This window comes from Vombatus ursinus, unplaced genomic scaffold, assembly GCF_900497805.2.
Source record: "Vombatus ursinus unplaced genomic scaffold, bare-nosed wombat genome assembly UNPS02014811.1, whole genome shotgun sequence".
NCBI lineage: Eukaryota > Metazoa > Chordata > Mammalia > Diprotodontia > Vombatidae > Vombatus > Vombatus ursinus.
In genome coordinates this window covers 8116483-8128362 of record NW_020954589.1, presented here as the reverse complement: position 1 = coordinate 8128362, position 11880 = coordinate 8116483, and positions in this window count along the sequence as shown.

Here is an 11880-nt window from a genome sequence, read left to right as displayed (position 1 = left end):
TTCTCTGAAGGACTACTTTCTCAGAAGCTCACTCAGAACTCTCCATGTTTCTACCCATTTCCACAAATAAAATTGTTAAATTTGAAAGAGGGCACTGCCTTACATGAATATGAGTGCCTTTTACATAATATCCAACAGCTGGTGATCCAGATTTGAAGACCTCTAGTGAGGAGTAATTCATTACTTCCCAAGAAAACCCTTTCCACTTTTGGATAGAAAGAACTGTTAATAAGTTTTGTTTTGTTTTGCTTTTCCTAATGGAAGGTGGTATCTCAGTAGCAGTAGCAGCAATAGCAACTGAGATGGTGGAAAGCATGGGCAAAGTAGGAGCAGTGACAGCAGCCATAGTAGCCTGATGATATGTGCATCCTAGCCTTACTTGTCTCCATTCACTGCTGGCAGAGTCAATAGTAGGGACTGGACTGGGAGGCAAGACAAAGTGTTAATGAATTGCTGGCCAAACCATCTGGGCAGTGGATGAGTCTTTTCCTGTTCTACTTTCACTTCCCTCTCCACCCTCTTCCTTTCAGTTGGAGATTTAAACTCAAAGCTTCCTGTTCCCTTAATGTTGATATGTTACTGTTGCAGTGATATTTAATTTTGTTAAGCCAGATCTCTTAGTTGAGATTGCTCACTATTGTTTCATGGGTATATCTTTACTTGGGTGAAGTGGAGTTAGGGTTTGTAGCAGCTATATATAATTCACAGGTAGTTGCCTGCTCTCAACTTGGTGGCTAAAGGTCACTGGGGCAAATCAAGCCAATATTTAGTAATTATTCCATTTCTTTTTTTGAAATTAATTTATTTATTTTTAGTTTTCAACACTTGTATAAGCTTTTTTTTGTGGTAATTTTTATTTATTTTTTTGTTTTCAACATTTACTTCCACAAGCTTTTGAGTTCCAAATTTTCACCCCATCTTGCCCCTCCCCCACCCCAAGATGGCATGCATTCTAAATACCCCTTCCCCTAGTCTGCCTCCCCTTCTATCTTTCCCCCCCTTCTCTTATCCCCTTCCCCTTCAATTTTCCTGTAGGGCAGGATGGATTTTTGTACCCCATTTCCTGTATTTCTTATTTCCCAGTTGCATGTGAAAACATTTTTTTAAACATGTGTTTTTAAAACTTTGGGTTCCAAATTTTCTCCCTTCCACCCTCCCCACCCACACTCATTGATAAGGCAAGTGACTAAATATAGGTTATATATGTGCAGTTATGCAAAACACTTCCATAGTAGACATGCTGTGAAAAACTAACTCTATTTCCCTTAATCCTATCCCACCCACCCATTTATTCTATTCTTTCTTTTGACCCTGTCCCTCCTCAGAAGTATTTGCTTCTGATTACTGCCTTTCCCAATCTGCCCTCCTCTCTATCATTCCCCTACTCTCTTGTCCCCTTCCCCCTCTATTTTTCTGTATGGTAAGAAAGATTTCTACACCCAATTGAGTGTGTATGTTATTCCCTCCTTAAGTCAAATCCTATGAAAATAAGATTCACTCATTCCCTCTCACCTTCCCCCTGTTTCCCCTCCACTGTAAGAGCCTTTTCTTTTCTGTTTTTTTTTTTTGTGGGATGATTTACTCCATTCTATTTCTCCCTTTTTCCTTTTCCTAGTATATTCCTCTCTCACCTCTTAATTTTATTCTCTAGATATGACCTCTTCATTTTCAACTCACCCCGTGCCATCTATCTATCTATCTATATCTATATATACATGCACATAATTTTTTCCCCTCTAACTACCCTAATACTGACAAAGGTCTCATGAGTTACAAATATCATCTTTCCATGCAGGAATGTGAACAGTTCAACCTTAATAAGTCTCTTATGATTTTCTCTTTCCTGTTTACCTTTTCATGTTCCACTTGAGTCTTGTATTTGAAAATCAAATTTTCTATTCAACTCTGGTCTTTCCATTAAAAATGCTTGAAAGTCCTCTATTTCACTGAATGACCATTTTTCCCCTGCAGGATTATACTCAGTTTTACTGGGTAGGTGATTCTTGGTTGTAATCTTATCTCCTTTGCTCTCTGGAATATTATATTCCATGCCCTGCGGTCCCTTAATGTAGAAGCAGATAAATCTTGTGTTATCCTGATTGTGTTTCCACAAGACTTGAATTGTTTCTTTCTGGCTGCTTGTAATATTTTCTCCTTGACCTGGGAACTCTGGAATTTGGCTATAATATTCCTAGGAGTTTTCCTTTGGGGATCTCTTTCAGGAGAAAATTGGTGGATTCTTTCAATTTCTATTTTGCCCTCTGGTTCTAAAACATCAGGACAGTTTTCCTTGATAATTTCTTGAAAGATGATGTCTAGGCTCTTTTTTTGATCATGGCTTTCAGACTCTCTCCTGGATCTCTTTTCCAGGTCAGTTGTTTTTCCAATGAGATATTTCACATTGTTTTCTAATTTTTCATTCTTTTGGATTTGTTTTACAGTGTCTTGATTTCTCACAAAGTCATTAGCTTCCAATTGCTCTATTCTAATTTTTAAGGAAGTATTTTCTTCAGTAATCTTTTGGACTTCCTTTTCCATTTGGCCAATTTTGTTTTTTAGGGCATTCTTCTCCTCATTGGCTTTTTGGACCTCTTTTGCCATTTGGGTAGGCTATTTTTTAAGGTGTTATTTTCTTCAGCATTTTTTTGGGTCTCCTTTAGCAAGCTGTTGACTTGTTTTTCATGATTTTCTTGCATCACTCTCAGTTTTTCCTCTACTTCTCTTACTTGCTTCTCAAAATCCCTTTTGAGCTCTTCCAAGGCCTGGGACTGATTCACATTTTTCTTGGAGGCTTTGGATGTAGGAGTTTTGGCTTTGTTGTCTTCTTCTGGTTGTATATTTTGATCTTCTTTGTCACCAGAGTGAGATAATATAGTCTGACTCTTTTTGCTCTGCTTACTCATGATCCCGGCCAATTACTTGAGTTTTAAACTCTTTGTTAAGTAAAAGTCTGCTTCCAATGTGAAGGGTGTACTGTCCCAAGCTTTGGGGGTTTGTACAGCTGTTTTCAGAGGTATTTCTAGGGACCTGTAAATTTTCAGTTCTTCCAAGGTAGTATGATAAGGGGCGAGGTGTTTTCTCTAGGCCACCACAACAAGCTCTACTGCACCAGCACTCCTCAGAACTGTGACCCAGATCCAAGCACCAGTAAAGCAAGAGATTCCTGCCTCAGCACTGGCAAAGAGAACCCTGCAATCCCCCTCTAATCAGCCACTTGATTCCCCCTCAGTCTGTGGGCCGGAAGCTCAGGAAGCAGCCTCTGTAGATGGCGGGGGGCGGGTGGGGGGGTGGGGAGCGGCTGAGACCTAGCTCCTCTCTCACCAAAGTCACAGACTTTTCCCACTGACCTTTGAAGTTGTCTTTGGCGTTCAGGGGTTGAGAAGTCTGGAAACCACCACAGCTGCCCATGATTCAGTCCTCAGAGGCCTGCTCCAGGGTCACTGAGGCCGGTGCGCCCACACCAACTGTGCTCCTCTCCCAGCCCGGTACAATATACCTTTCTGATCAACCATCCAGGCTGTCTTTGGCTGGAAATTTGTTTCACTCAGTCTTTTTGTGGGTTCTGCTGCTTTAGAATTTGTTTAGAGCCATTTTTTTAGGTATTTGGAGGGCTTTGGGAGAGAGCTCCAGCAAATCACTGCTTTCCCTGTGCCATCTTGGCTCCGCCCCCTCTAGGAGCCCATAAGCTTTTGAGTTTCAAATTTTCTCCACCTTCCTCCCCTTCCCCCTCCCCAAGATGGCATTTGCAATCTGTTATAAGCTCTATATATACTTTCATATTAAACATATTTTCACATTAGTCAGATTGTAAAAATAATTAGAACCAATGAGAGGAACCATGAGAAAGAAGAAACAAAACAACCCCCCCTGAGAAAGAGAGAGAGAGAGAGAGCAAATAGTGTGCTTTGATCTGCATTCAGACTCCATAGTTATTTCTCTAGATGTGGATAACATTTTCCATTGTTATCTATATCAATATTACATATTCCATGAAGCCATTGTTGAATTAGGAAGAAACTTCATTAGTGACCTGGGAAGGCCGGGCGTCCCACGTATGTAAGAGCACACATGTAGAAGCACACATATGGACAAATGCATACCTTTTTATTCCTTATTCCTCATTTGAATTTCCTTCCCCTGTCTCCCCATTCATGCCTAATTTTCAGATGTTGAGTCTCCACCTCTAATTACATCTCCTCAGAACTGGTTTTCCACTTATTAGTCTATTCACCACCAATAATGTTTTCTTATTCTAATGTAACTCCCTTTTTTTCAACCTCCACTGGACCCCACACTGCATTCCTTAAGGTTTCCACTTGGCTTTTTGTGAAAAAACTATTTTACTGACTCCAAACTCTGCTTCAGTGATATGCAGAAGCAACGTCCATATATCCCACACCATCATGAGTCTTTTGGAGTTTTCTTAGAACTTTGCATTGCTGAGAAGAGCTAAGTCTATCAAAGTTAGGCATCACACAATGCAGCTGTTACTGTGTATAATGTTCTCCTGGTTCTGCTCACTTCATTCAGCATCAGTTCATATAAGTCTTTCCAGGTTTTTCTGAAGTCCTCCCGCTCATCATTTCTTATAGCACAATAGTATTCCATTACATTCATATACCACTAATTATTCCATTTCTATTAATAATTTCATAATTCTCCCCAAAGTTAGAACCTTAGGAACATGTGGCTTTTCTTCCTATTCCACCCCACCTGCTACTAAGTGAGACTGTCTTTCTTTCCTGTATACCTTACAAGCCTGTGTGTGGCTCACAAGGAGAGAATGACATGAGTCCCCTGAAACTAAATCCTCTTCCATACTGACCCTGGTGAGTGGAGAGGACTGTGGCTAGGAAAACCCCTCTCTGTGCTTGCCCAAGTGAAAGACATAGGTGTGGTGTGAGGCGATTCTGTCCCTTCCCACTTTCTACTTGGAAAAAATGAGACTGCAGGCAAGAGGTAACACCCAAGCAGCTGCCAACCACAATGATACCTATTCCTTTCATTAAAAAAATCTAAGTTAGTTAATTGTACATCCATATTGGTCTCTTTAGAAAGTTTCCCTTTTTTTCTCATCACAATTGTTTTTCTTTGCATCTTTAGAATTCCCAGGGGTTAGAGATAAACGGCAAAAACTCACAGATATAACCACCTATTTATTTGTTCATAGCTCAATCTGAGGGAAGGAGAAGTTGGAGCAAGAGAATATCACTCACTACCAACCAATATTCCTTCTGTGGAGCCTCAAACAGTAGGAGCCTAAATTCCTCTCCCATTGACCCAAATTACTCCATCTTAGAACTAGCCTCCATTTCCGATTAAAGTGAGCAAATCTCATTGATTTCCCTATATCAGACTTATCTTCATCTTAGTCTATTTGCAAGACTAATCACAGAGAGAAACAAGTTGTTCTATTCTTGCTCCTTCCAAGGACTAATCACAAAAAGAAGTAAGTTTTCCTGCTATGATTTTAATGTCAGGTGCAAAAACCTTCAAAGATTAAGTTTTTGTTTTTGTTTTTTTCTCAAGGTATAAAAAAGCCTCCTTTTTGAATTCTCCTTTAACTATATGTTCCTGATTAAAACATCTTCTGTTTTATAACCTAAATTGTGAGCTATGCATTTGTTGTGGGAGAGGGAGTTGACTGATTTAATGTATTTCACAGGAATCCAACACATGGACTCTATGATAAGCTGCTTGAGTCAGAGGACTCTCTAGGGTAGAAATCCTCCCCACTTCTAGGATATGACTATGACTTGGTATTGATCTCTTTCTTTTCTCATTCTTCCACTCCCACCTCAGGATGCACTGGGCCTTAGCCTGCAGGTAATATCCCTTTTCCTTTGTGGCCAAAGACCATAATTCTCCATCCCTGAGCTCACAGACTATAGGAATGGGTGTGATTTTGGTTCTGTCCCTACCTAACTGTCCCCCTTCTGCTCCGTAGTTAAGGCATCAAAGATTCCTTAGGACCGGAAGGTGAGTGTTCAAATGGGTGATATTTTGTCCTATTGCTACAAGAAGTTTCCAGGACTATTCTCCAAATATCCTATGATTCAGCAGAAATCCTGCTTCAGTATCCCTTCCCTTTGGGATCAGAATTTTCAGAGACACACTCAGGATTCCAAGGGGCAGGATAAGAGAAAAAAAAATTGTGTTTTAATAAGAAAAATGGGCGAACCATCCAAAAATGATGAGCAGGAGGACTTCAGAAAAACCTGGAAAGACTTATATGAACTGATGCTGAGTGAAGTGAGCAGAACCAGGAGAACATTATACACAGAAACAGCTGCATTGTATGATGCCTAACTTTGATAGACTTAGCTCTTCTCGGCAATGCAAAGTTCTAAGAAAACTCCAAAAGACTCATGATGGTGTGGGATATATGGATGTTGCTTCTGCATATCACTGAAGGGGAGAATTCAAAAAGGAGGCTTTTTTATATCTTGAGAAAAGTGGGTGGTAATTTGAGGGCAGAGGGAGGATTAATGGGGACTCTCCCTCTAAGAGATCATCAGGCTTTCCCTCCACTTGGAGAAGAAGAGATGCTGCTTGAAGAGTCTATAACCCGTAATGACTCTCTTCCCCTCTTCAGGCCTGCTGAGGTAAACCTTAGCATTGCATCCTTCAGAGAGAGTGACTCTCATCTCTGCTCTCCTGTCCAGGGTCCCCAGTCATCCAGTAGGGAGGAGCAAGTCAGTCATTGTCCTGGAGCCAGTTTTCTCCTGTGCCTGGAGGCTGTTTGCCATCCTTCAAAAGACCCTGTAGTTTCCACCTTCTGTTCTGGATGTTTTCTCTACTCTATTGGTACAGGGCCTCAGGGAGAAGGAATTCTGCTCCTACTCTCCCTATACAGACTCCTTCTTAGTTACACTGCTACCCTTTCTGCATTAACCCGTTGTTGTTTTTTTCCTCTGACGGTCTTCCATAAATAAAGGGTTTCTTCAAAAGAGATCAGAAAAGTTTTCAGTGTACGATGTTGATCTGATGAATGACATTGTTTCTTTTGCACAAAATAAAAGATTACAACACAAAGACTCCTAATTGTACAACTAAAGAATGCATTTAAAGCCCATGTCACCTAGCAAGACCTGTGAGTGTTTGACCACTCATCTCAAGGGTGGCTGATCAATTTCTCCAAAAAAGATTGGACTCATTTCAGAGGTTTCTCTAAAGGTGCAGTCAGAACTGACACAGGAACACAGCAACTCTAGACCTGCTGAGGTCATGGGCTTGCTTCTGTTTTTATGATTCTGAAATGAAGTGTAAATTATTGGCAAAAGTCAAAGTTTCAGTCACAAAGGAGATTAAGTGAAGGAAGACAGGCATACAACCTGATCCTGTTGATACTGGGAAAGGCAAGCTGTGAGAAGTTCCAGGCTGGGAGCTGGTCTCCAATGGGAGCAGGTCTTCAAGTGAGAGTGTATGACCACTAAGGCCTTTGTCAGAATTCCAAGGTAATGGAATGGGATATGTTAGTCAGGACACCTTAAGCGGCAATTGGGATAGCCAGCCTCTCTGGTCTTTATACTGTTTTCAACAGTATAATAACCAATTATATTAAAGATAAACATGTTTTGTTTTAGAAAGATGAAATTATGGCTTTCAGAAAACATAGTTTTGTTGTTTTGCATGCAAACTTACAAGCATGCCGAAGCCTCATGTTAATAAGCAAGTATTCACTGGCAGCTCTGTTCACTTCTATACTAGGTGTCCCCTCCACAAAAATCCAACCTGCCTCTGCTTAGAGAAAGAGACACAAGAGCAGAAGCTGCCAAGAGACCCAGGCCCCATTCAGCCCCTTGCTCCCAGGCAGCTCATGTGTCTTCTGTCATGTGAAAGCAGCTATCACCGAAGGGATATGGGGAGGAAAAGCATACCTCCTTACCACTATAGGAAGTCCAAAATAGAGGCTCAAAAGAGTCCCTAGATGTTGGACAATTTTGAAAGACTCTAAATCTCTGATTAATGTAATGATCATGAGTAAATAGGACTAGAAATGAAACATGCCACTCATCTCTTGCTAGAGAGGTGATGAACTTCAATTCCACAGAAAAAGATGCACTTTGGACATGGTGATGTAAGAAGTTGTTTTGCTGGACTATGTGTGTTTTAGATAAGGGATTTATTTGGGGGGGTAGTTTTTGTTATCTAACTGGGAAGGGGGAGGTTCAGATTATAAACAAAGGTGAAATAATTTATATTTTAAAAGGATAAAAATACATGAAAGGATGGTATAATATTATGAACTGCATAACTTCATAAAACAGCAGGGAGTAGTACCCAGAAAAACAACATTGAACACTCTTTAGTTCAGGAAATCCTCTTCTCAACTTGAACATAACCTTCTTTGGTTTTTTTTTTTTGGTTTGTTTTTGTTTTTGTTTTTGTTTTGTTTTGTTTTGTTTTGTTTTTTTGGCTAGGCAATGGGGTTAAGTGACTTGCCCAGGGTCACACAGCTAGAAATTGTTATGTGTCTGAGGCCGGATTTGAACTCAGTTGCTCTATCCACTATGCCATGTAGCTGCCCCAGAACATAACCTTTTTATAGCTTCTTTCAGTTAACCATCAACACTTAAAGGAGTCTTCAGAATGTCTTAGTTCTTAATATAAATAGCAACTTTCTTCAAGCGAAAGAACTGCAAAGTACATCAAACTGGCTACCGATAGCCTATACAACCATGTATTCACTCACTTGAATGCTGAGCTGTTCATTCAGAAGAAAGCTTTCACAGCAGATGTCCTGAGGACACAAAAATCTCTGCAAAGCTCCATTGTTTTTCCTTTCTCCAACACTAGGTGGTGCCAAAGGACAACAGCTATGAGCTATTGGCCAATGAAGTCAACTCTCCCTGACCAATCAGGAATCAATTTACCGAAGCCTTCTATAGGCTGACAGCTTCCAATTGACAGAGAAGGGTTGTTGTTGTTGTTGTTGTTTTCCCCAGATTTCTTCTGTTTCTTGAACTTTTCTAACTTTTCTCTCTCTCTCTTGATACTGCTGTGATTGTGCTCAGTAGTTTAAATGAAAGCTTCTTAATGCTCGGTAACTTGTCTTTCACTTAAAAGTCACAGTTCTCTAAATTTCCACTATCAAATTGATAGTCCTTTTTAATCATACCTCAGTCTCCAAATACTTGTGATTTCTCCCTTAGTTTTGCTCCCCTTAGTCATAAAATACATATGTACAAATTAAGGGAGATGTCCATTCTGCCATAGTTCTGAAATCTCTAGTAAGGTTCACAATTTTTTTGGTGCCCTTGAAATTATATTTCTTTACATTCACGTTTCTACATTTTTGTTTTTTGTTTTTTTGTTGTTGGGTAATTGGGGTTAAGTGACTTGCCCAGGGTCACACAGCTAGTAAGTGTCAAGTGTTTGGTCTGAGGCCAGATTTGAACTCAGGTCCTCCTGACTTCAGGGCCGGTGCTTTATTCACTGTGCCACCTAGCTGCCCCATGTTTTTACATTTTTAAAAGTAGAAGCTCTTTCTCTGCCTCTTTATAATACTAATCTGTTCTCACACAAGGCATCACATTATTAACAAAGAGATCTAATTCCCCAAGTTTATGACATAGATTATTGCCTCTGCAAAACTGCCCCAATCCCATCTGAAGGCTATTTCTTTACACATAAATATTAGCAATGCATATCAAAACCATTTTTTTCTATTAGGTATCAAAATGTTCATCTATAGCACAGACAAAATCTTACAGCCTTTGTCATCTCTTTCTTTACACAAAATACTTTTTCTATCCTTTTCATAATTAACTACTGCTTATAAAAAGGAATTTATAGAGGCATTGTACTTTGCAATAACATTTCACCCATATACACTCTCCTCCCAACACATACAGTATCTGTATGGGAGAATAGGAACAAACTTACAGAAGTATATCCAGGCTATTGATGAATAGAGAATACATAAGTCTGGGGACAATTCATGACTCCAGAGTGTGGGTCTTGATGTCCTTGATCCATTTCAGGAACAGTCTTCACAACAGTTCGCTGATGAATTAAGCCACTTCTCTCCTGACTACTATTCCAAACTCTTCTTCTTCATTGTTGAGGCATTGTCAAGTTCCTTCAGCAAAATATTCCCTCAGCCTGGGAAATGCAGAGGTTTTTCAGAAAGATACCTTGGCTAGGCTCTCAGTGGTTTCCAAATTCTACAAAATGGATGACAGTGTAGGGAAATATAGGGCAGAACCTTTTGCTTCCAATCAACTCTGCCAAACTGCAAAGCATTCCTTTCAATTATCTTGTCCAAGCAGCAAAGATTTTCCTCAGTATGTTCTTCAAAGCAAGAGGTGGCAGTGCATGCTCTGGGGGCTTGCTGTGACTCAGTTTTGCAGTCAATTCTTAGACCCAGCTTTTAGAACTTTCCTCAGATCCATTCAGAGAACTGGTCTCACCCTCAAAGTTCTCGTCTTGACCAACTCTGTGACTCTAAAATAGGGTCTTGTGTGAAATGACTCAAATTTATCTTTGAAGAGAAATCAAAATCTACAGTTCTTTCCATCAAACCACAAGTACGTGATATGCAATTGTCCCACATTCTCCAAACACTTCTAGGTATCAGGGTTTCCAAACTATCAACCATAGAGTCCTAATATTAGTCCACAAAATAAATGCTGGAAAATGGACACTTCACTCATCTTTAGTCTTAGTGTTTTTTCTCTGAGTGTCCTTCTCACAAATGTTCCCAATTCATCTCCCTTCCCTCAGCAAAATTGTCCACAGATGAAAGGGGTATCACTTTATACATAAATTGGCACATGCAAAATAACTACAGAGTACGGTAAATGAGAAGAGACCATGGAAGAGAAGGCATTAGCAAAACAAAAGAGATTTTGTTTGTCACCTAAGGGTGAGGAGAGTGACAGCCAGTTGATTCTGGGTCTTATCTCCTCATGAGGAAGAGTTCCACATTGTGTGGGAATTTCTGTAGAGATCAGGCTTCCTCTTAATAAAGGAATCTGGAGGCAGCTAGGTGGTGTAGTGGATAGAGCACTGTCTCTGGAGTCAGGAGGACCTGAGTTCAATTCCAGCCTCAGGCACTTGACACTTACTAGCTGAGTGACCCTAGGCAAGTCACTGAACCCCAATTTCCTAACAAAAAAAGATAAAGGCATCTGAAGTGTTTTTTTTCTTTATTGCCTTTGTGTTGGGGAAGGCCATTTCAAGTACCAAGGTAGGTACTTGTTAAATACCAAATAAACAGTAGTTGATGAAATTTGTAAAATGCTTTTTGGTCATTAATTTTGCATAACTCTGTATCTGGGGATAGTTGTGACTTTTGGTTGCACATATGAGATTGTGAGATCTGTGCCATAATGAGTATTTTGAGACTCTTTACTATAGGGAACCCTGAAGCAATTGACTGGGCAAGTTTGTGCCTCTCTAAGACCCAAGAGAACTATTGTGGATGGAGAATGTGGATAAGGTGTTCAAAATGCACCTCAATTAATTTAAGGAGAATGACAATTTTTAAAAATGAAAGTGAGGATGGTGACAGGGGCCATCAAAGCCCAAGCTTTATGAATATATATTATATATATATGTGTGTATATATATATATATATGCTTTATGAATACCCACAGCATACACACACACACACATATATATGTTGGTTTCTGCCTAATATAACTCCTCTCCCTATTTGGACTTTCTGATCCACTAACCAGAGGGTAGATAAATAAAGTTTTAAAATTGTGCATTGATTTTATTTTTTAATAATATTTTATTTTGGGGAGAGGATTCTGGGAAGATGGCGGAGTAGGTCAGAAAATTCCAGATTTTCTCCAGATTTTCTCCAGATTTTTCCCCACAAACAAGACAAAATAGCACCTAGCAGTCAACATAGAGTGGTAAAAATA